The 21,399-nt window shown below is 38.7% G+C and overlaps 1 long non-coding RNA gene across 1 annotated transcript in view; it reads right to left on the minus strand.

Moving 5' to 3' along the window:
• Positions 1 to 1,128: 1,128 nt before the first annotated feature.
• The window catches only part of LOC144000884 (uncharacterized), a 191,394-nt gene continuing 171,123 nt past the window's right edge, over positions 1,129 to 21,399 (minus strand). Inside the window, exon 3 of the long non-coding RNA XR_013278317.1 lies at positions 1,129 to 1,587. This is a non-coding gene — a long non-coding RNA (uncharacterized LOC144000884). The remainder of the gene's footprint in view (positions 1,588 to 21,399) is intronic.

Here is a 21,399-nt window from a genome sequence, read left to right on the forward strand (position 1 = left end):
ATCATTCCCAGATGTTATAAATACATGTACCTAACATCAGAAACAAGTATTGGTGGTTTGGTGCAATCATGTGAATTTAGATAATTAAATATATTAAATTTGTGCCAAAAAAACAAAAAACGCTTCAACTAGAAGTGAAACCAGCACACGGATGTTACATTTAGCTATGTTTAGTATTCATATATGAAAACAATTCACAACCTATTACGTAATGAAAGGTACACAAGAAGCAGCATACATCGGCCAAAAATACTACCATGCACCACAAACCTGGAACAAGGCAAAATGGACTAGATCAGGGGTGTCAAACTCATATTAGCTCAGGGGCCGCATGGAAGAAAATATATTACCAAGTGGGCCACATCGGTAAAATAACGGTATATAACTTATATACAATTACCGTCATTTATACGCAGATTTTCGTGGACCAGACCCAAATTACAGAACTCAAGTGTAATTATGTTGTTCCGAAGAATAACACAAATGCTAATGGAACTCGGCAACACTTTCCCGGTATAGGTTCTGGACGTGTTAAATCGACCTGTTTTGCATATATATTGTATGCATTCCCAGAATGTATTGCCTGGCGTATTTAATGACGTTATAAGGACGCTAATCCTTGTCATATCGATTTTTGTTAACAGGAATTGAATTTGTGTCGTATTTAACACATTTATGTTGGTCTATGATTTAAAATAATAATAATAATTAAACAAACCATAACTTTTAAGTTGTGTGAAAAAAATGACATCCAGGACAATTCCCCCGTACGTTGCATTGCTTGTCTGAGGACTGCTTGTGAAATTACAAATTTTATATATTTTGATTGTGGCTGGCTGATTAATTAGTCCGACATTACAATGTTATTTATTTATTTTATTTTATTTTTTACTTTACAAAATCATCTCGCGGGCCGGATTAAACCCCTTTGCGGGCCTGATCCGGCCCGCGGGCCTTATGTTTGACACCCCTGGACTAGATGGAAATAGATGCATTCAGAGCCCAGATTATTATAACATATAGAATATTTATTAAAGTATCAGATTGTGTCATCACAGCATGTCATTTATACCCCCCGCCCCCCACCCAAAAAATATTAATAAAAAAATAAATAAATAAAATAAAAATCAAATGTGCATTCACAATAAAACCTTTGGAACTTCATTGGAACAGCTCTCTTTTTTTGTGGCAGACCAATTTAACAAAGGTCTGTGTTGTGGAAAAATGGAATACAGACATTTTTATTTTTGCTTGAAAAGTGTTAAAAGGGAGAGTTAACATCTTGATAAGAAACAAACAAAATGGCAGATTTTACATAGATTTTACAGCCCTGCACTGTAAAGTGTCCTCGTATGCCCTGTCATTTTCCAACCTGATGTTGTACCAGCCATGTGTTAGTGTCACTTTCTTGGCTTACATCAGTAGACTCAGTAGTTGATGTATCTGATGAGTGAGGTACCCTGTCTAAAAGTTTGTCAGTTGTTGATAATGTCTCTACAAAAACCATTTCAGAGTTGTTGCTGGAAAGGGGTGTGAAAAACCAGCTGGGGGAAATCACACCTCAATCTTCGTTTCAGTATATCCTGCCTGAAATAGAAAATTAAAGGGAAAGATGAGCACAAGATACACATATTCACATCAGACTAGGGCTGCTCTATTATGGAAAAAAATAATCATCACAATTATTTTGGTAATAATTGAAATCAAGATTATTCAAAACAATTATATTTTGTTCAAATCAAGAAAATATTTAAACATTTGACAATAAGACAATTCCAATCATATTAAACTATAATTATGTAAGTTGCTTTTGGATCCAACAAAATTTATAATATATTATTATTAGTATTATTATTATTGCTATTATTATTATGACGTTCGCAAAAATTTGAAGTTGGGGTGCAGTGTGTGTGCAGTAAGCTAGTTTTGACATGGGTGTGTGGTAAAATAACTCGTGTGGGCGTGCCACAACTCAAAATTAGTATTATTAGTGCTGCAGCTATCGAATATTTTGGTATTTGGATATCCTACTGAAAATTCTAGTGAATAATCGTATATTTGGATAGAAATACAAATATACCTATAGACCTATATACTTTCTTGGTCAAAGAACAATTATAAATACAGAAGACAAAAAAACACATTTGCATGTAATAATTAACAACCAACTGGTTTTCATTTTTAGAGAATCAATTCTATTTATTTATTTAGTTTTAACTTAAATTGAGCTTGTCAGCAAACTTTTTTTCTCTGAAACAGTGAGATTTTAGACAAATCTCTCCCCATAGATTTCAGATAATGTGTTTCAATGTGAAGATTTATATGTTACCTGTAGTCTGAAGCATCAAGATCCCCGTGTTTCTTAACACTGTTCACAAACCCCTTAGCTTGTCCATTCTCATCACATCTTTGTCAACTATAATCCTTTGACGGATTACTTGTTCACAAAAAGAATTTGTAGCTCTCAGCATTGGGTTGTCTAAAACACACACACACTCACTTAATATGTGCAGTCTAATTAATGCTGTCTCGAAATGTAAACAGAATACTAGAGCTGCGAGCAGCTATAAAGGGCCCTCGCAGCCCGGGCCACGTTGGAGTCCTTGCACGTTGGGGTACTTGCACGTTAGGGTACTGGCACGTTGGGGTACTGGCATATTGGAATCAAAATTTCTTTGAAAATGGCATAATAAACATTTACATGTAGAATATTTTTTTTGCCAGTGTGTGTCAAGCTCAACGGGTTTTGGTGATTGTTAAGACCTGCAAAAATCAGCGTCCTTTTTTATTTTTAGGCAATGAGTTGCCCTGATTGGTATTTTTTGTAAAAGTGTATATATACATCATCGCTCGTTGTACTCATTGCACAATGTTACTTTTATTGTCCAAAGGGGCAATCAAAAATGAATAAAACAAAATGGAAACGTACATACGTTTGGATCGGTGTGAAGCCAGTGAACAATTTGAGTGGTGGAAACTAAAAGAATATTCAGAAATGACTTAGTCATCACACTTAGAATGAGTTTACATTTTTTTGTACAAAATACCGTATGTGGTTTTTTTTTTTTATATAAGCCTCAAGGGCTAGGTGGCGCTGTATTTATAACTGAATGTTGTCATCGAGATACCTTCAGGCCTTGATTATAAGCATACATGTCAAGTGTGGGATTTTTTTTGGAGCATGTACCGTGACGTTATTAAGCATATCCTTCATTCACGATATTGCTTTTAATGTCCACAGAGGCTATCAAAAATAAATAAAAATATATATATGTTTGGATAAGTCTGATGCCAGTGAACATTTTGAGTGGTGGAAACTAAAAGAATATTCATAAATGACTTAGTTATCATACTTAGAATGAGTTTACATTTTTTGTACAAAATACCGTATGTGGGGTATTTTTTTTTTATGCCTCAAGGGCTAGGTGGCGCTGCATATATAACTGAATGTTGTCATAGAGATAGCTTCAGGCCTTGACGATAAACATACATGTCAAGTTTGGGATTTTTTGGAGCATGTACCGGGGAGTTATTAAGCATATCCTTTTTCAGTGCGAAACACAAATTTTGATGCCCCGCCTTCATCATATAGTATTTCGAAAGGTCAAGATTTTTCCCCCTGTCGTTGGCTCAGGTCTTGACATGGTCCAGGTCAAGTCTTAACTCAGTCAGATGAAACGTGTAGGAGAAGTGGGCAAAAGTCTGCGCCCTGTGAATGTGCAAAAATTGTCAAAAATGGGACATTCAAAAATTCGTAGCTCACTTCCTGTTCATTTTAGCATATGGGTCCAAGAGACTTTTTTGTACGTCTTGGGCTCCCTCATACACCTAAAAATATTCGTCGTTCTTGCTTAAACGTACAACCGGGGCTGCTTCGTTAAAAACTTCTAGGGGGCGCTATTGAGTCATTTTTGTAAAAATAGCACAATCAACAATAAAATATTGCTCATTTTACCAGGCCAGATGTGTGTGCCAAGTTTCATGAGTTTCTGTGCATGTTTAGACCCTCAAAACTGGCGTTGTTTTCTTGGCGAGCAGCGCTTAGCCACGCCCAAAGCAATTCGCGAAAACTCACAAACTTCGTGTTGTGACATCATGAAGGCCGAAACCCTCATCTGAGCAAATATGAGGTAGGTCCAGTTAACGTGTTTGGAGAAAAACGTAGAAGAAAATTCGTAAGAAAAAAAATTGCCACTAGGTGGCGCTATCAGTTAGATGAAATATAAGTCAGTAGATGTCTTTAGGGCTGGACTCTCATCAAATGTGTGAAATTTTGAGAAGATAGGATCATCTCGGTCAAGTTAATGCAGCTTTTATTTTCACGAAAAATCTTCAGACTTAGCGTCACCGTAGCGGCCACGCCCTTTGGCGAAAAGTTACAATATTCGGTGTGGGGCATGATCAACATCTTAAGGCTTTTCTGACCAATTTTCAAATGGATCCCTTCAACGAGCTCAGCACAGTAGCTAAAAACGTAAAGTATGACATTTATTGTAACCACTAGGTGGCGCTATATGTATAACTGAATTTTGTCATATAGATGTTTTCAGGCCGTGACTATTACGTTGCCTGAGAAGTTTGAGATTTTTTGGAGCTTGTACATGGGAGTTATCCAGCATTTGCTCTTTCTGGAAAAATGAAATTTTAAAGTCAATATTTGATGCTCCGCCCCCGTCATATAGTATTTCGAAAAGGCAAGATGTTTTGCCCAGCTGTTCTCTCAGGTCTTGAGATGATAAATGCCAAGTTTGAAGTCAATTCGATGAAAAATGTTTGCAAAGGGGGAAAAAGCATGACTACAGTGAATGTGCCAAAATAGGCCAAAATTGGACATTAAAAAATTCATAGCTCACTTCCTGTACATTTTAGCTACATGGTCCCAATAGACTTTTTTGTGCGTCTCGGGGTGCTACACGTGCCTGCCAATTTTCGTTGCTCTAGCTCAAACGTGCCGGGCTTGGTTTTTATTTTTCTACGCTAGGGGGCGCTATAGAGTCGCGTTGTTATAACGACTTCATAATATCAAATTTTTCGCCGGACCTGAGGAGTGTGCAAAGTTCGGTGAGTTTTCGTGAATATTTAGGTACCCAAAATCGCGATTGTTTGCGGAGAATAAAGAAGAAGAATAATAACTAGAGCTGCGAGCAGCTATAAAGGGCCCTCGCAGCCCGGGCCACGTTGGGGTCCTTGCACGTTGTGGTACTTGCATGTTGGGGTACTGGCACATTGGGGTACTGGCATATTGGAAGCAAAATTTCTTTGAAAATGGCATAATAAACGTTTACATGTAGAATATTTTTTTGCCAGTGTGTGTGTCAAGCTCAACGGGTTTTGGTGATTGTTAAGACCTGCAAAAATCAGCGTCCTTTTTTATTTTTAGGCAATGAGTTGCCCTGATTGGTATTTTTTTGTAAAAGTGTATATACACATCATCGCTCGTTGTACTCATTGCACAATGTTACTTTTATTGTCCAAAGGGGCAATAAAAAATGAATAAAACAAAATGGAAACGTACATACGTTTGGATCGGTGTGAAGCCAGTGAACAATTTGAGTGGTGGAAACTAAAAGAATATTCATAAATGACTTAGTTATCACACTTAGAATGAGTCTACATTTTTTGTACAAAATACCGTATGTGGGGTATTTTTATTTTTTTTTATATAAGCCTCAAGGGCTAGGTGGCGCTGTATTTATAACTGAATGTTGTCATAGAGATACCTTCAGGCCTTGATTATAAGCATACATGTCAAGTGTGGGATTTTTTTTGGAGCATGTACCGTGGAGTTATTAAGCATATCCTTCATTCACGATATTGCTTTTAATGTCCATAGAGGCTATCAAAAATAAATAAAAATATATATATGTTTGGATAAGTCTGATGCCAGTGAACATTTTGAGTGGTGGAAACTAAAAGAATATTCAGAAATGACTTCGTTATCACACTTAGAATGAGTGTACATTTTTTGTACAAAATACCGTATGTGGGGTATTTTTTTTTTATTCCTCAAGGGCTAGGTGGCGCTGCATATATAACTGAATGTTGTCACAGAGATAACTTCAGGCCTTGACGATAAACATACATGTCAAGTTTGGGATTTTTTGGAGCATGTACCGGGGAGTTATCAAGCATATCCTTTTTCATTGCGAAACACAAAATTTGATGCCCCGCCCTCATCATATAGTATTTCGAAAAGTCAAAATTTTTCCCCCTGTCGTTGGCTCAGGTCTTGACATGGTCCAGGCCAAGTCTTAACTCAGTCGGATGAAACGTGTAGGAGAAGTGGGCAAAAGTCTGCCCCCTGTGAATGTGCAAAAATCGTAAAAAATGGGACATTCAAAAATTCATAGCTCACTTCCTGTTCATTTTAGCATATGGGTCCAAGAGACTTTTTTGTAGGACTTGGGCTCCCTCATACACCTAAAAATATTCGTCGTTCTTGCTTAAACGTACAACCGGGGCTGCTTTGTTAAAAACTTCTAGGGGGCGCTATTGAGTCATTTTTGTAAAAAATAGCACAATCAACAATAAAATATGGCTCATTTTACCAGGCCAGATGTGTGTGCCAAGTTTCATGAGTTTCTGTGCATGTTTAGACCCTCAAAACTGGCGTTGTTTTCTTGGAGAACAGCGCTTAGCCACACCCACAGCAATTCGCGAAAACTCACAAACTTCGTGTTGTGACATCATGAAGGCCGAAACCCTCATCTGAGCAAATATGAGGTAGGTCCAGTTAACGTGTTTGGAGAAAAACGTAGAAGAAAATTCGTAAGAAAAAAAATTGCCACTAGGTGGCGCTATCAGTTAGATGAAATATAAGTCAGTAGATGTCTTTAAGGCTGGACTCTCATCAAATGTGTGAAATTTTGAGAAGATAGGATCATCTCGGTCAAGTTAATGCAGCTTTTATTTTCACGAAAAATCTTCAGATTTTGCGTCACCGTAGAGGCCACGCCCTTTGGCGAAAAGTTACAATATTCGGTGTGGGGCATGATCAACATCTTAAGGCTTTTCTGACCAATTTTCAAATGGATCCCTTCAACAAGCTCAGCACAGTAGCTAAAAACGTAAAGTATGACATTTATTGTAACCACTAGGTGGCGCTATATGTATAACTGAATTTTATCATATAGATGTTTTCAGGCCGTGACTATTACGTTGCCTGAGAAGTTTGAGATTTTTTGGAGCTTGAACATGGGAGTTATTAAGCATTTGCTCTTTCTCGACAAATGAAATTTTAAAGGCAATATTTGATGCCCCGCCCCCGTCATATAGTATTTCAAAAAGGCAAGATGTTTTGCCCAGTTGTTCTCTCAGGTCTTGAGATGATAAATGCCAAGTTTGAAGTCAATTGGATGAAAAATGTTTGCAAAGGGGGAAAAAGCATGACCACAGTGAATGTGCCAAAATAGGCCAAAATTGGACATAAAAAAATTCATAGCTCATTTCCTGTACATTTTAGCTACATGGTCCCAAGAGACTTTTTTGTGCGTCTCGGGGTACTACACGTGCCTGCCAATTTTTGTTGCTCTAGCTCAAACGTGCCGGGCTTGGTTTTTATTTTTCTACGCTAGGGGGCGCTATCGAGTCGCATTGTTATAACGACTTCATAATATCAAATTTTTCGCCGGACCTGAGGAGTGTGCAAAGTTCGGTGAGTTTTCGTGAATATTTAGGTACCCAAAATCGCGATTGTTTGCGGAGAATAAAGAAGAATAATAATAATAATAATAACTAGAGCTGCGAGCAGCTATAAAGGGCCCTCGCAGCCCGGGCCACGTTGGAGTCCTTGCACGTTGGGGTACTTGCACGTTAGGGTACTGGCACGTTGGGGTACTGGCACGTTGGGGTACTGGCATATTGGAAGCAAAATTTCTTTGAAAATGGCATAATAAACGTTTACATGTAGAATATTTTTTTTGCCAGTGTGTGTCAAGCTCAACGGGTTTTGGTGATTGTTAAGACCTGCAAAAATCAGCGTCCTTTTTTATTTTTAGGCAATGAGTTGCCCTGATTGGTATTTTTTGTAAAAGTGTATATATACATCATCGCTCGTTGTACTCATTGCACAATGTTACTTTTATTGTCCAAAGGGGCAATCAAAAATGAATAAAACAAAATGGAAACGTACATACGTTTGGATCGGTGTGAAGCCAGTGAACAATTTGAGTGGTGGAAACTAAAAGAATATTCAGAAATGACTTAGTCGTCACACTTAGAATGAGTTTAAATTTTTTTGTACAAAATACCGTATGTGGTTTTTTTTTTTTATATAAGCCTCAAGGGCTAGGTGGCGCTGTATTTATAACTGAATGTTGTCATCGAGATACCTTCAGGCCTTGATTATAAGCATACATGTCAAGTGTGGGATTTTTTTTGGAGCATGTACCGTGGAGTTATTAAGCATATCCTTCATTCACGATATTGCTTTTAATGTCCACAGAGGCCATCAAAAATACATAAAAATATATATATGTTTGGATAAGTCTGATGCCAGTGAACATTTTGAGTGGTGGAAACTAAAAGAATATTCATAAATGACTTAGTTATCACACTTAGAATGAGTTTACATTTTTTGTACAAAATACCGTATGTGGGGTATTTTTTTTTCATGCCTCAAGGGCTAGGTGGCGCTGCATATATAACTGAATGTTGTCATAGAGATAGCTTCATGCCTTGACGATAAACATACATGTCAAGTTTGGGATTTTTTGGAGCATGTACCGGGGAGTTATTAAGCATATCCTTTTTCAGTGCGAAACACAAATTTTGATGCCCCGCCTTCATCATATAGTATTTCGAAAGGTCAAGATTTTTCCCCCTGTCGTTGGCTCAGGTCTTGACATGGTCCAGGTCAAGTCTTAACTCAGTCAGATGAAACATGTAGGAGAAGTGGGCAAAAGTCTGCCCCCTGTGAATGTGAAAAAATTGTCAAAAATGGGACATTCAAAAATTCGTAGCTCACTTCCTGTTCATTTTAGCATATGGGTCCATTAGACTTTTTTGTAGGTCTTGGGCTCCCTCATACACCTAAAAATATTCGTCGTTCTTGCTTAAACGTACAACCGGGGCTGCTTCGTTAAAAACTTCTAGGGGGCGCTATTGAGCCATTTTTGTAAAAATAGCACAATCAACAATAAAATATTGTTCATTTTACCAGGCCAGATGTGTGTGCCAAGTTTCATGAGTTTCTGCGCATGTTTAGACCCTCAAAACTGGCATTGTTTTCTTGGCGAACAGTGCTTAGCCACGCCCACAGCGATTCGCGAAAACTCACAAACTTCGTGTTGTGACATCATGAAGGCCGAAACCCTCATCTGAGCAAATATGAGGTTGGTCCAGTTAACGTGTTTGGAGAAAAAATGTACAAGAAAATTCGTAAGAAAAAAAATTGCCACTAGGTGGCGCTATCAGTTAGATGAAATATAAGTCAGTAGATGTCTTTAGGGCTGGACTCTCATAAAATGTGTGAAATTTTGAGAAGATAGGATCATCTCGGTCAAGTTAATGCAGCTTTTATTTTCACGAAAAATCTTCAGACTTTGCGTCACCGTCGCGGCCACGCCCTTTCGCGAAAAGTTACAATATTCGGTATGGGGCATGATCAACATCTTAAGGCTTTTCTGACAAATTTTCAAATGGATCCCTTCAACAAGCTCAGCACAGTAGCTAAAAACGTAAAGTATGACATTTATTGTAACCACTAGGTGGCGCTATATGTATAACTGAATTTTATCATATAGATGTTTTCAGGCCGTGACTATTACGTTGCCTGAGAAGTTTGAGATTTTTTGGAGCTTGAACATGGGAGTTATTAAGCATTTGCTCTTTCTGGACAAATGAAATTTTAAAGGCAATATTTGATGCCCCGCCCCCGTCATATAGTATTTCAAAAAGGCAAGATGTTTTGCCCAGTTGTTCTCTCAGGTCTTGAGATGATAAATGCCAAGTTTGAAGTCAATTGGATGAAAAATGTTTGCAAAGGGGGAAAAAGCATGACCACAGAGAATGTGCCAAAATAGGCCAAAATTGGACATTAAAAAATTCATAGCTCACTTCCTGTACATTTTAACTACATGGTCCCAATAGACTTTTTTGTGCGTCTCGGGGTGCTACACGTGCCTGCCAATTTTTGTTGCTCTAGCTCAAACGTGCCGGGCTTGGTTTTTATTTTTCTACGCTAGGGGGCGCTATCGAGTCGCATTGTTAGGACGACTTAATAATATCAAATTTTTCGCCGGGCCTGAGGAGTGTGCAAAGTTCGGTGAGTTTTCGTGAATGTTTAGGTACCCAAAATCGCGATCGTTTGCGGAGAATAAAGAAGAAGAAGAAGAATAATAATAATAATAATAATAATAATAATAATAATAATAATAATAATTTTTACAAAAACAATAGGGACCTCGCAGCGGTCGCTGCTCGGGCCCTAATAATAATTTTTACAAAAACAATAGGGACCTCGCAGCGGTCGCTGCTCGGGCCCTAATAACTAGAGCTGCGAGCAGCTATAAAGGGCCCTCGCAGCCCGGGCCACGTTGGGGTCCTTGCACGTTGGGCTACTGGCATATTGGAAGCAAAATTTCTTTGAAAATGGCATAATAAACGTTTACATGTAGAATTTTTTTTTTTGCCAGTGTGTGTCAAGCTCAACGGGTTTTGGTGGTTGTTAAGACCTGCAAAAATCAGCGTCCTTTTTTATTTTTAGGCAATGAGTTGCCCTGATTGGTATTTTTTGTAAAAGTGTATATACACATCATCGCTCGTTGTACTCATTGCACAATGTTACTTTTATTGTCCAAAGGGGCAATCAAAAATGAATAAAACAAAATGGAAACGTACATACGTTTGGATCGGTGTGAAGCCAGTGAACAATTTGAGTGGTGGAAACTAAAAGAATATTCATAAATGACTTAGTTATCACACTTAGAATGAGTTTTCATTTTTTGTACAAAACACCGTATGTGTTTTTTTTTTTATATATATTATGCCTCAAGGGCTAGGTGGCGCTGTATTTATAACTGAATGTTGTCATAGAGATACCTTCAGGCCTTGATTATAAGCATACATGTCAAGTGTGGGATTTTTTTTGGAGCATGTACCGTGGAGTTATTATGCATATCCTTCATTCACGATATTGCTTTTAATGTCCACAGAGGCTATCAAAAATAAATAAAAATATATATATGTTTGGATAAGTCTGATGCCAGTGAACATTTTGAGTGGTGGAAACTAAAAGAATATTCATAAATGACTTAGTTATCACACTTAGAATGAGTTTACAATTTTTGTACAAAATACCGTATGTGGGGTATTTTTTTTTTATGCCTCAAGGGCTAGGTGACGCTGCATATATAACTGAATGTTGTCATAGAGATAGCTTCAGGCCTTGACGATAAACATACATGTCAAGTTTGGGATTTTTTGGAGCATGTACCGGGGAGTTATTAAGCATATCCTTTTTCAGTGCGAAACACAAATTTTGATGCCCCGCCTTCATCATATAGTATTTCGAAAGGTCAAGATTTTTCCCCCTGTCGTTGGCTCAGGTCTTGACATGGTCCAGGTCAAGTCTTAACTCAGTCAGATGAAACGTGTAGGAGAAGTGGGCAAAAGTCTGCCCCCTGTGAATGTGCAAAATTGTCAAAAATGGGACATTCAAAAATTCGTAGCTCACTTCCTGTTCATTTTAGCATATGGGTCCAAGAGACTTTTTTGTACGTCTTGGGCTCCCTCATACACCTAAAAATATTCGTCGTTCTTGCTTAAACGTACAACCGGGGCTGCTTCGTTAAAAACTTCTAGGGGGCGCTATTGAGTCATTTTTGTAAAAATAGCACAATCAACAATAAAATATTGCTCATTTTACCAGGCCAGATGTGTGTGCCAAGTTTCATGAGTTTCTGTGCATGTTTAGACCCTCAAAACTGGCGTTGTTTTCTTGGCGAGCAGCGCTTAGCCACGCCCAAAGCAATTCGCGAAAACTCACAAACTTCGTGTTGTGACATCATGAAGGCCGAAACCCTCATCTGAGCAAATATGAGGTAGGTCCAGTTAACGTGTTTGGAGAAAAACGTAGAAGAAAATTCGTAAGAAAAAAAATTGCCACTAGGTGGCGCTATCAGTTAGATGAAATATAAGTCAGTAGATGTCTTTAGGGCTGGACTCTCATCAAATGTGTGAAATTTTGAGAAGATAGGATCATCTCGGTCAAGTTAATGCAGCTTTTATTTTCACGAAAAATCTTCAGACTTAGCGTCACCGTAGCGGCCACGCCCTTTGGCGAAAAGTTACAATATTCGGTGTGGGGCATGATCAACATCTTAAGGCTTTTCTGACCAATTTTCAAATGGATCCCTTCAACGAGCTCAGCACAGTAGCTAAAAACGTAAAGTATGACATTTATTGTAACCACTAGGTGGCGCTATATGTATAACTGAATTTTGTCATATAGATGTTTTCAGGTCGTGACTATTACGTTGCCTGAGAAGTTTGAGATTTTTTGGAGCTTGTACATGGGAGTTATCCAGCATTTGCTCTTTCTGGAAAAATGAAATTTTAAAGTCAATATTTGATGCTCCGCCCCCGTCATATAGTATTTCGAAAAGGCAAGATGTTTTGCCCAGCTGTTCTCTCAGGTCTTGAGATGATAAATGCCAAGTTTGAAGTCAATTCGATGAAAAATGTTTGCAAAGGGGGAAAAAGCATGACTACAGTGAATGTGCCAAAATAGGCCAAAATTGGACATTAAAAAATTCATAGCTCACTTCCTGTACATTTTAGCTACATGGTCCCAATAGACTTTTTTGTGCGTCTCGGGGTGCTACACGTGCCTGCCAATTTTCGTTGCTCTAGCTCAAACGTGCCGGGCTTGGTTTTTATTTTTCTACGCTAGGGGGCGCTATAGAGTCGCGTTGTTATAACGACTTCATAATATCAAATTTTTCGCCGGACCTGAGGAGTGTGCAAAGTTCGGTGAGTTTTCGTGAATATTTAGGTACCCAAAATCGCGATTGTTTGCGGAGAATAAAGAAGAAGAATAATAACTAGAGCTGCGAGCAGCTATAAAGGGCCCTCGCAGCCCGGGCCACGTTGGGGTCCTTGCACGTTGTGGTACTTGCATGTTGGGGTACTGGCACATTGGGGTACTGGCATATTGGAAGCAAAATTTCTTTGAAAATGGCATAATAAACGTTTACATGTAGAATATTTTTTTGCCAGTGTGTGTGTCAAGCTCAACGGGTTTTGGTGATTGTTAAGACCTGCAAAAATCAGCGTCCTTTTTTATTTTTAGGCAATGAGTTGCCCTGATTGGTATTTTTTTGTAAAAGTGTATATACACATCATCGCTCGTTGTACTCATTGCACAATGTTACTTTTATTGTCCAAAGGGGCAATAAAAAATGAATAAAACAAAATGGAAACGTACATACGTTTGGATCGGTGTGAAGCCAGTGAACAATTTGAGTGGTGGAAACTAAAAGAATATTCATAAATGACTTAGTTATCACACTTAGAATGAGTCTACATTTTTTGTACAAAATACCGTATGTGGGGTATTTTTATTTTTTTTTATATAAGCCTCAAGGGCTAGGTGGCGCTGTATTTATAACTGAATGTTGTCATAGAGATACCTTCAGGCCTTGATTATAAGCATACATGTCAAGTGTGGGATTTTTTTTGGAGCATGTACCGTGGAGTTATTAAGCATATCCTTCATTCACGATATTGCTTTTAATGTCCATAGAGGCTATCAAAAATAAATAAAAATATATATATGTTTGGATAAGTCTGATGCCAGTGAACATTTTGAGTGGTGGAAACTAAAAGAATATTCAGAAATGACTTCGTTATCACACTTAGAATGAGTGTACATTTTTTGTACAAAATACCGTATGTGGGGTATTTTTTTTTTATTCCTCAAGGGCTAGGTGGCGCTGCATATATAACTGAATGTTGTCACAGAGATAACTTCAGGCCTTGACGATAAACATACATGTCAAGTTTGGGATTTTTTGGAGCATGTACCGGGGAGTTATCAAGCATATCCTTTTTCATTGCGAAACACAAAATTTGATGCCCCGCCCTCATCATATAGTATTTCGAAAAGTCAAAATTTTTCCCCCTGTCGTTGGCTCAGGTCTTGACATGGTCCAGGCCAAGTCTTAACTCAGTCGGATGAAACGTGTAGGAGAAGTGGGCAAAAGTCTGCCCCCTGTGAATGTGCAAAAATCGTAAAAAATGGGACATTCAAAAATTCATAGCTCACTTCCTGTTCATTTTAGCATATGGGTCCAAGAGACTTTTTTGTAGGACTTGGGCTCCCTCATACACCTAAAAATATTCGTCGTTCTTGCTTAAACGTACAACCGGGGCTGCTTTGTTAAAAACTTCTAGGGGGCGCTATTGAGTCATTTTTGTAAAAAATAGCACAATCAACAATAAAATATGGCTCATTTTACCAGGCCAGATGTGTGTGCCAAGTTTCATGAGTTTCTGTGCATGTTTAGACCCTCAAAACTGGCGTTGTTTTCTTGGAGAACAGCGCTTAGCCACACCCACAGCAATTCGCGAAAACTCACAAACTTCGTGTTGTGACATCATGAAGGCCGAAACCCTCATCTGAGCAAATATGAGGTAGGTCCAGTTAACGTGTTTGGAGAAAAACGTAGAAGAAAATTCGTAAGAAAAAAAATTGCCACTAGGTGGCGCTATCAGTTAGATGAAATATAAGTCAGTAGATGTCTTTAAGGCTGGACTCTCATCAAATGTGTGAAATTTTGAGAAGATAGGATCATCTCGGTCAAGTTAATGCAGCTTTTATTTTCACGAAAAATCTTCAGATTTTGCGTCACCGTAGAGGCCACGCCCTTTGGCGAAAAGTTACAATATTCGGTGTGGGGCATGATCAACATCTTAAGGCTTTTCTGACCAATTTTCAAATGGATCCCTTCAACAAGCTCAGCACAGTAGCTAAAAACGTAAAGTATGACATTTATTGTAACCACTAGGTGGCGCTATATGTATAACTGAATTTTATCATATAGATGTTTTCAGGCCGTGACTATTACGTTGCCTGAGAAGTTTGAGATTTTTTGGAGCTTGAACATGGGAGTTATTAAGCATTTGCTCTTTCTCGACAAATGAAATTTTAAAGGCAATATTTGATGCCCCGCCCCCGTCATATAGTATTTCAAAAAGGCAAGATGTTTTGCCCAGTTGTTCTCTCAGGTCTTGAGATGATAAATGCCAAGTTTGAAGTCAATTGGATGAAAAATGTTTGCAAAGGGGGAAAAAGCATGACCACAGTGAATGTGCCAAAATAGGCCAAAATTGGACATAAAAAAATTCATAGCTCATTTCCTGTACATTTTAGCTACATGGTCCCAAGAGACTTTTTTGTGCGTCTCGGGGTACTACACGTGCCTGCCAATTTTTGTTGCTCTAGCTCAAACGTGCCGGGCTTGGTTTTTATTTTTCTACGCTAGGGGGCGCTATCGAGTCGCATTGTTATAACGACTTCATAATATCAAATTTTTCGCCGGACCTGAGGAGTGTGCAAAGTTCGGTGAGTTTTCGTGAATATTTAGGTACCCAAAATCGCGATTGTTTGCGGAGAATAAAGAAGAAGAATAATAACTAGAGCTGCGAGCAGCTATAAAGGGCCCTCGCAGCCCGGGCCACGTTGGGGTACTTGCACGTTGGGGTACTGGCACGTTGGGGTACTGGCAAGTTTAGGTACGGCACATTGGAAGCAGAATTTCTTTGAAAATGGCATGATAAACCTTGACATGTGGATTTTTTTTTTTTTTGTAAAAATACCGTTAAGTTGGTGTATTTTTTTTTATGCCTCTAGGGCTAGGTGGCGCTGTATATATAATGGAATGTTGTCATAGGGATACCTTCAAGCCTTGACTCTAAACATACATGTCAAGTGTGGGATTTTTTTGGAGCATGTACCGTGGAGTTATTAAGCATATCCTTCATTCACGATATTGCTTTTAATGTCCATTAGAGGCTATCAAAAATAAATAAAAAAGTACATGTTTGGATAAGTCTAATGCCAGTGAACATTTTGAGTGGTGGAAAGTAAAAGAATATTCATAAATGACTTAGTTATCACACTTAGAATGAGTTTACATTTTTTGTACAAAATACCGTATGTGGGGTATTTTTTTGTTTTGCCTCAAGGGCGAGGTGGCGCTGCATATATAACTGAATGTTGTCATAGAGATACCTTCAGGCCTTGACGATAAACATACATGTCAAGTTTGGGATTTTTTGGAGCATGTATCGGGGAGTTATTAAGCATATCCTTTTTCAGTGCGAAACACAAATTTTGATGCCCCGCGCTCATCATATAGTATTTCCAAAAGTCAAGATTTTTCCGTCTGTTGTTGGCTCAGGTCTTGGCATGGTCCAGGTCAAGTCATAAGTCAGTCGGATAAAACATGTAGGAGAAGTGGGCAAAAGTATGCCCCCTGAAAATGTGCAAAAATCGTCAAAAATGGGACATTCAAAAATTCGTACCTCACTTCCTGTTCATTTTAGCATATGGGTCCAAGAGACTTTTTTTGTAGGTCTTTGGCTCCGTCATACACGTAAAAATTTTCGTAGATCTTGCTTAAACGTAGAATCGGGGCTGCTTCGTTAAAAATTTCTAGGGGGCGCTATTGAGTCATTTTTGTAAAAATAGTACAATCAACAATAAAATATTGTTCATTTTACCAGGCCAGATGTGTGTGCCAAGTTTCATGAGTTTCTGCGCATGTTTAGACCCTCAAAACTGGCGTTGTTTTCTTGGCGAACAGTGCTTAGCCACGCCCACAGCGATTCGCGAAAACTCACAAACTTCGTGTTGTGACATCATGAAGGCCGAAACCCTCATCTGAGCAAATATGAGGTTGGTCCAGTTAACGTGTTTGGAGAAAAATGTACAAGAAAATTCGTAAGAAAAAAAATTGCCACTAGGTGGCGCTATCAGTAAGATGAAATATAAGTTCGTAGATGTCTTAAGGGCTGGACTCTCATCAAATGTGTGAAATTTTGAGAAGATAGGATCATCTCGGTCAAGTTCATGCAGCTTTTATTGTCACGAAAAATTTTCGGACTTTGCGTCACCGTAGCGGCCACGCCCTTTGGCGAAAAGTTACAATATTCGGTGTGGGGCATGATCAACATCTTAAGGCTTTTCTGACCAATTTTCAACTGGATCCCTTCAACGAGCTCGGCACAGTAGCTAAAAACGTAAAGTATGACATTTATTGTTACCACTAGGTGGCGCTATATGTATAACTGAATTTTATCATATAGATGCTTTCAGGCCGTGACTATTACGTTGCCTGAGAAGTTTGAGATTTTTTGGAGCTTGAACATGGGAGTTATCACACTTAGAATGAGTTGACATTTTTTGTACAAAATACCGTATGTGGGGTATTTTTTTTTCACGCCTGAAGGGCGAGGTGGCGCTGCATATATAACTGAATTTTGTCATAGAGATACCTTCAGGCTTTGACTATAAACATACATGTCAAGTTTGGGATTTTTTGGAGCATGTACCGGGGAGTTATTAAGCATATCCTTTTTCAGTGCGAAACACAAAATTTGATGCCCCGCCCTCATCATATAGTATTTCCAAAAGTCAAGATTTTTCTGCCTGTAGTTGGCTCAGGTCTTGACATGGTCCAGGTCAAGTCTAAAGTCAGTCGGATGAAATGTGTAGGAGAAGTGGGCAAAAGTATGCCCCCTGAAAATGTGCAAAAATCGTCAAAAATGGGACATTCAAAAATTCATAGCTCACTTCCTGTTCATTTTAGCACATGGGTCCAAGAGACTTTTTTGTAGGTCTTGGACTCCCTCATACACCTAAAAATTTTCGTAGATCTTGCTTAAACGTACAATCGGGGCTGCTTCGTTAAAAATTTCTAGGGGGCGCTATTGAGTCATTTTTGTAAAAATAGTACAATCAACAATAAAATATTGTTCATTTTACCAGGCCAGATGTGTGTGCCAAGTTTCATGAGTTTCTGCGCATGTTTAGACCATCAAAACTAGCGTTGTTTTCTTGGCGAACAGTGCTTAGCCACGCCCACAGCGATTCGCGAAAACTCACAAACTTCGTGTTGTGACATCATGAAGGCCGAAACCCCCATCTGAGCAAATATGAGGTTGGTCCAGTTAACGTGTTTGGAGAAAAATGTACAAGAAAATTCGTAAGAAAAAAAATTGCCACTAGGTGGCGCTATCAGTTAGATGAAATATAAGTTCGTAGATGTCTTTAGGGCTGGACTCTCATCAAATGTGTGAAATTTTGAGAAGATAGGATCATCTCGGTCAAGTTCATGCAGCTTTTATTGTCACGAAAAATCTTCAGACTTTGCGTCACCGTAGCGGCCACGCCCTTTGGCGAAAAGTTACAATATTCGGTGTGGGGCATCATCAACATCTTAAGGCTTTTCTGACCAATTTTCAACTGGATCCCTTCAACGAGCTCAGCACAGTAGCTAAAAACGTAAAGTATGACATTTATTGTAACCACTAGGTGGCGCTATATGTATAACTGAATTTTTTCATATAGGTGTTTTCAGGCCGTGACTATTACGTTGCCTGAGAAGTTTGAGATTTTTTGGAGCTTGTACATGGGAGTTATTAAGCATTTGCTCTTTCTGGACAAATGAAATTTTAAAGACAATATTTGATGCCCCGCCCCCATCATATAGTATTTCGAAAAGGCAAGATTTTTTGCCCAGTTGTTCTCCCAGGTCTTGAGATGATAAATGCCAAGTTTGAAGTCAATTGGATGAAAAATGTTTGCAAAGGGGGAAAAAGCATGACCACAGTGAATGTGCCAAAATAGGCCAAAATTGGACATAAAAAAATTCATACCTCACTTCCTGTACATTTTAGCTACATGGTCCCAATAGACTTTTTTGTGCGTCTCGGGGTGCTACACGTGCCTGCCAATTTTTGTTGCTCTAGCTCCAACATGCCGGGCTTGGTTTTTATTTTTCTACGCTAGGGGGCGCTATCGAGTCGCGTTGTTATGACGACTTCATAATATCAAATTTTTCACCGGGCCTGAGGAGTGTGCAAAGTTTGGTGAGTTTTCGTAAATGTTTAGGTACCCAAAATCGTGATCGTTTGCGGAGAAGAAGAAGAAGAAGAAGAAGAATAATAATAATAATAATAATAATAATAATCCGATCGAAAAACAATAGGGACCTCGCAGCGGTAGCTGCTCGGGCCCTAATAATAATAATAATAATTTTTACAAAAACAATAGGGACCTCGCAGCGGTCGCTGCTCGGGCCCTAATAACTAGAGCTGCGAGCAGCTATAAAGGGCCCTCGCAGCCCGGGCCACGTTGGGGTCCTTGCACGTTGGGCTACTGGCATATTGGAAGCAAAATTTCTTTGAAAATGGCATAATAAACGTTTACATGTAGAATATTTTTTTTTGCCAGTGTGTGTCAAGCTCAACGGGTTTTGGTGGTTGTTAAGACCTGCAAAAATCAGCGTCCTTTTTTATTTTTAGGCAATGAGTTGCCCTGATTGGTATTTTTTGTAAAAGTGTATATACACATCATCGCTCGTTGTACTCATTGCACAATGTTACTTTTATTGTCCAAAGGGGCAATCAAAAATGAATAAAACAAAATGGAAACGTACATACGTTTGGATCGGTGTGAAGCCAGTGAACAATTTGAGTGGTGGAAACTAAAAGAATATTCATAAATGACTTAGTTATCACACTTAGAATGAGTTTTCATTTTTTGTACAAAACACCGTATGTGTTTTTTTTTTATATATATTATGCCTCAAGGGCTAGGTGGCGCTGTATTTATAACTGAATGTTGTCATAGAGATACCTTCAGGCCTTGATTATAAGCATACATGTCAAGTGTGGGATTTTTTTTGGAGCATGTACCGTGGAGTTATTATGCATATCCTTCATTCACGATATTGCTTTTAATGTCCACAGAGGCTATCAAAAATAAATAAAAATATATATATGTTTGGATAAGTCTGATGCCAGTGAACATTTTGAGTGGTGGAAACTAAAAGAATATTCATAAATGACTTAGTTATCACACTTAGAATGAGTTTACAATTTTTGTACAAAATACCGTATGTGGGGTATTTTTTTTTTATGCCTCAAGGGCTAGGTGACGCTGCATATATAACTGAATGTTGTCATAGAGATAGCTTCAGGCCTTGACGATAAACATACATGTCAAGTTTGGGATTTTTTGGAGCATGTACCGGGGAGTTATTAAGCATATCCTTTTTCAGTGCGAAACACAAATTTTGATGCCCCGCCTTCATCATATAGTATTTCGAAAGGTCAAGATTTTTCCCCCTGTCGTTGGCTCAGGTCTTGACATGGTCCAGGTCAAGTCTTAACTCAGTCAGATGAAACGTGTAGGAGAAGTGGGCAAAAGTCTGCCCCCTGTGAATGTGCAAAATTGTCAAAAATGGGACATTCAAAAATTCGTAGCTCACTTCCTGTTCATTTTAGCATATGGGTCCAAGAGACTTTTCTGTAGGTCTTGGGCTCCCTCATACACCTAAAAATATTCGTCGTTCTTGCTTAAACGTACAACCGGAGCTGCTTCGTTAAAAACTTCTAGGGGGCGCTATTGAGTCATTTTTGTAAAAATAGCACAATCAACAATAAAATATTGCTCATTTTACCAGGCCAGATGTGTGTGCCAAGTTTCATGAGTTTCTGTGCATGTTTAGACCCTCAAAACTGGCGTTGTCTTCTTGGCGAACAGCGCTTAGCCACACCCACAGCAATTCGCGAAAACTCACAAACTTCGTGTTGTGACATCATGAAGGCCGAAACCCTCATCTGAGCAAATATGAGGTAGGTCCAGTTAACGTGTTTGGAGAAAAACGTAGAAGAAAATTCGTAAGAAAAAAAATTGCCACTAGGTGGCGCTATCAGTTAGATGAAATATAAGTCAGTAGATGTCTTTAGGGCTGGACTCTCATCAAATGTGTGAAATTTTGAGAAGATAGGATCATCTCGGTCAAGTTAATGCAGCTTTTATTTTCACGAAAAATCTTCAGACTTTGCGTCACCGTAGCGGCCACGCCCTTTGGCGAAAAGTTACAATATTCGGTGTGGGGCATGATCAACATCTTAAGGCTTTTCTGACCAATTTTCAAATGGATCCCTTCAAAAAGCTCAGCACAGTAGCTAAAAACGTAAAGTATGACATTTATTGTAACCACTAGGTGGCGCTATATGTATAACTGAATTTTATCATATAGATGTTTTCAGGCCGTGACTATTACGTTGCCTGAGAAGTTTGAGATTTTTTGGAGCTTGAACATGGGAGTTATTAAGCATTTGCTCTTTCTGGACAAATGAAATTTTAAAGGCAATATTTGATGC

The sequence above is a fragment of the Festucalex cinctus genome, chromosome 14 (genome assembly GCF_051991245.1).
Source record: "Festucalex cinctus isolate MCC-2025b chromosome 14, RoL_Fcin_1.0, whole genome shotgun sequence".
Lineage (NCBI taxonomy): Eukaryota > Metazoa > Chordata > Actinopteri > Syngnathiformes > Syngnathidae > Festucalex > Festucalex cinctus.